Genomic DNA, 4,873 nt, shown 5'->3' with positions numbered 1-4,873 from the left:
TATATAGATTCACTATGAAGAGATAGCAGACCTCGTGTGACTCCAGCGTTATTCTCTTGTCACCAGCTGGCTCAGATCTTTGTTTATAAGTAGACTTGAGATGCGCGGGAACACTAGCGTCAGGTGATCAATTTTTATAACGGCAAAGAAAGTTGTGTGAGTGCGCCACACCAGATTTTTTCCTTTCTCAACTACACTTTCTGTAGAAATGTGTTCTTAAAATTTAAGAATTCCGGGCTACCCTTTTTGAAATTGATAAAATAATATTGTATTTTTCATTTATTATTTAATAAAAAGGGTAATTTAATTTTATTATCATGGCGATTCTGTTGCTTAAGCCGCCATTTTGTCACACCGTTGAGTGGGAGGAGACTGTCTAGCTAGGCCAATGGCAGGCGTTCATGCCCTCGACCAATAGCAGTACTCGCCTACTAGTATAAATTCTGCTGCTCTTGTATTTAGTTTTAGTTTATCAGAGATTGACAATGGTGTAATAACCGAAACCGGTCTTTCTAATTATCAATAAATCAGTGGTTTTTTGACAATTTCTTAGTCTTTTTCATTCAATATGAATAATTACCACAATATCAACTTCTCAACTACACAAAAAGTAATATAATTTTATTCTGTAAAAATATATATTTGATACAAATCATCCTCGTAAATGTGATATAATATAAACAGTTGATTCTTGTATCAAATAACATTGTTTCATGATATATTAAAAAAATTCCAATCTCAGTCAACATGTGGCGGCCACTTGGGGGAGAAAATTGCAAACAAATTGTCAGATTCACTTTGATCAGTCAGCATGCATGATAAATTACAACTACACTAAGACAGTATGTGGGTTTATGGCAGTAAGGCAATTTAGATTGATATCAATTAGGGATTTTTTCAATGTTTCCAAAAAAATTCAAAGATTCAGACTTGACAAAACTTGTTATGACATTTTGGGTGATCATAAATTACAGGTTTTTTTATCGATAGAATCTTAGCTTGCTGACAACTTGTTCCAGAATCACAGACAAAAATTTCTGTCTTCATCACTTGTTTTTCTACTTCTTCTTCTTCTTCTTTCTTCTTCTTCTTCTTCTTTTTCTTCTTCTTCTTCTTCTTCTTCTTCTTCTTCTTCTTCTCACCATCTCGTTCTTCTGCATTCAAAATTTCAATTTTCGAAACACAATATTTCAAATATTAATATTTATTTTACAGTTTTGAGTGCCAAGTAGAATGAATTTTGTTATCAATTCGGATCTTAATCTTTCTAAATTCAAAATTAAAGATTGTTTCAAGTGTTTGTGTTTTGTTTCAATGTGGAAGAAGTTAGTGAAGAATTGAAAAGTCGCACATAACCTTTATTTGACCAATTTATCTTATGAAATTGGGATGAAAAGAAGTTTTGAACTGTAGTCTGTTTCTTTGTCCTTAAGTTGGTTGTAAATGATGAATGAAAAAATAAATAATTGACCGAGCGAAGCGAGGACTAAGATTCAAGTCGTCGGTTTGGCATTTCTTTCAATGATTAAATGTTTATATGTTGCGCATTTACGGCGAAACGCGGTAATAGATTTTCATGAAATTTGACAGGTATGTTCCTTTTTTAATTGCGCGTCGACAAATATACAAGGTTTTTGGAAATTTTGCATTTCAAGGATAATGTAAAAGGAAAAAGGAGCCTCCTTCATACGCCAATATTAGAGTTAAAATCAGACTATAGAATTATTCATCATGAATCAGCTGCCTAGTGGACTATAATACTACCCGTTCAAAAACATCGAACATCTTGAAAATGTATCTTTCCATCAACGTTGTAGACAGTTGCAGCCAGACCTGATAACAGCGCTCACACTCACATTCCGGGACGACACGTCACGGCATGATATAGGACAGAAAGCTCTATGTTTATTTAGGATTTTTTCTAGACATTTTTAATTGATGAATTATTTACTAGTAGTTCTGTGAACAGTAGACCTCACGCAGTATTCTCATCCACAAGTACCTGATTGAAACTATAGACCATATGGAAATACAGCAATAGACTGGCTTCTCCACACATCTGTGTAATCACTTGTCAGCTGATTTATGATGAATAATGCTATGGTCTGATTTTTACTCTAATATTGGCGTATGAAGGAGGCTCCTTTTTCCTTTTATATTATCCTTGAAATGCAAAATTTCCAAAAACCTTGTATATACGTCGACGCGCAATTTAAAAAGGAACATACCTGTCAAATTTCATGAAAATCTATTACCGCGTTTCGCCGTAAATGCGCAACATATAAGCATTTCAACATTTAAACATTCAAACATTTAAACCTCAAGAGAAAAGCCAAACCGTCGACTTGAATCCTAGACCTCACTTCGCTCGGTCAACTACCCGTTCAAAAACATCGAACATCTTGGAAATGTATCTTTCCTTCAACGTTAGTGGACAGTTGACTATAATACTACCCGTTCAAAAACATCGAAGGAACATCTTGAAAATGTATCTTTCCATCAACATTAGTAGATAGTTGACTATAATACATACTACCCGTTTAAAAACATCGAGCATCTTGTAAATGTATATTTCCATCAACGTTGTAGACAGTTGCAGCCAGACCTGATAACAGCGCTCACACTCACATTCCGGGACGACACGTCACGGTACGATAGGACAGAAAGCTCTATATATTTTATTAATTTCTGAGAAAACATAACAACAGGTCAATGTAACTTACTGAGCGCGAGGTCTACTGTTCACAGAACTGCTAGTTAAAAACAAAGCCAAAAAAGGAAAATTCAAATATTTGAAAATGGTAGACTATTTTCCTACCTGATAACTTGTGGAGACGTCTTGGAATATACAGCCTTCAACACACTGAAAAACAAAACAAATAAAAAATTATTTACTTTATATATTTCGATTTCTCATCCAATTTATTCACTTGTGTGTAGTTTACAAGAGAGTTGGAAAAACTACTCTCCTATCTCCCTCCACTGCCATTATAACTTGGACCTCACTATAGAAAAAGATCAATTACAATATGATACAGTATCATCTCAACTTGATACACAACACCATAATTTGATACAGAACAGGATAGAGCTATCTGCTTTGTGGAATGATAGACAAGGATAGCAACACCAATGTTAATCAAATACTGCCATTATAACGTGGACCTCATTATAGCAATTAGTGTTCGACAATATTATACAGTATCAACACAATATCATACAGTATCATCTCAACTCGATACACAACACCATAATTTGATACAAAACAGGATAGAGCTATCTGCTTTGTCGAATGATAGACAAGGATAGCAACACCAATGCTGATCAAATACTGCCATTATAACGTGGACCTCACTATAACGTCAGAGGGAAACTTTTTTCCATTGCATGTCTCAGTTGACCATTGATTGACATCTGATGACGTCACAATGACTTCCGTTTGACCTTTAGGGTTTAAGGGAGGTCACAATGACCTTTGACCCCTCTTAGCCATTTAGTTGACCAACGACCTCTAGCGGTCACCCTTCCAAACTAGGGCAACACAACCCCAAGGAATTCCGTAACATGGTTCTATAGTGAGGTCCACGTTATAATGGCAGTGTTTGATCAACATTGGTATTGCTATCCTTGTCTATCATTCCACAAAGCAGATAGCTATATCCTGTTCTGTATCAAATTATGGTGTTGTGTATCAAGTTGAGATGATACTGTATCATATTGTGTTGATACTGTATCATGTTGTGGTTGTTCTTGTTCTATAGTGAGGTCCACGTTATAATGGCAGTGTTTGATTAACATTGGTGTTGCTATCCTTGTCTATCATTCCACAAAGCAGATAGCTCCATCCTGTTTTGTATCGAATTATGGTGTTGTGTATCAAGTTGAGACGATACTGTATCATATTGTGTTGATACTGTATCTTTCTTCACTGCCATTAAAACGTGGACCTCACTTTAGCGTAGCGTTGTCAGAAGTATGGCAAATGAATTTTAATAATAATACTGAGGGTGATGCCCACATAAGCTCTTAGGCTTGTGCGTGTGTAATGAGTGAGAGGAGTGATGATGAGAGATGACGACTACTTTTTAGGTAGTCGGGACCGACGACTTATCGTCTCCTCAAAACGACGGGGTGGCCATACCTATGTGAATGTGCTGTGTTCAAAAACTTTTGGCCCCAGTTGACGATCCTCTGTCTTGTCAATGCCTTCTATAGACGGTAGCTGATGGTTTATCGATTTAATATCAACTGTTCATTCTCGTTTAAATAATCAATTGTATTTTATTAAGGAAGAAGTTATATTTAATAATGAATTTCCATGATTGGGATTAAATATTCTGATAATTTATTATCAATTCTAAATTGTTGAAAGACAATCTGGCAACAGAGCAAAGCGAGAGAGAGATAGCGCTATCAGCTTTGTTGAATGATAGACAAGAATAGCAACACCAATGTGATATGATACAGTATCATCTCAATTTGATACACATTACCATAATTTGATACAAAACAGGATAGAGCTATCTGCTTTTTCGAATGACAGACAAGGATAGCAACACCAATGTTAATCATACACTGTCATTATAACGTGGACCTCACTATAGCAATTAGTGTTTGACAATATGATACAGTATCATCTCAACTTGATACACATCACCATAATTTGATACAAAACAGGATAGAGCTATCTGCTTTGTCGAATGATAGACAAGGATAGCAACACCAATGTTAATCAAACACTGTCATTATAACGTGGACCTCACTATAGTAACCTTGATTAATTAAAACCGATTCCTCTAACGACGGTTATATTCTTTTTGAAAGTGAAAATGTTCGCCAATGTAAGGTTACGCAACATCTCCAACCGACTGTA

The 4,873-nt window shown here is 35.4% G+C and overlaps 1 protein-coding gene across 1 annotated transcript in view; it reads right to left on the bottom strand.

Moving 5' to 3' along the window:
* Positions 1-2,884, bottom strand: part of LOC120354141 (putative uncharacterized protein DDB_G0290521) — a 37,103-nt gene extending 34,219 nt beyond the window's left edge. The window contains exon 1 of the mRNA XM_039440470.1: positions 2,819-2,884. The gene's annotated coding sequence lies outside the window, so the exon portion shown is untranslated. The remainder of the gene's footprint in view (positions 1-2,818) is intronic.
* Positions 2,885-4,873: the final 1,989 nt, after the last annotated feature.

Source organism: Nilaparvata lugens, chromosome 14, assembly GCF_014356525.2.
Source record: "Nilaparvata lugens isolate BPH chromosome 14, ASM1435652v1, whole genome shotgun sequence".
NCBI lineage: Eukaryota > Metazoa > Arthropoda > Insecta > Hemiptera > Delphacidae > Nilaparvata > Nilaparvata lugens.
The sequence above is the reverse complement of the archived record's forward strand: the minus strand, read 5'-3'. Positions and strand labels throughout refer to the sequence as shown.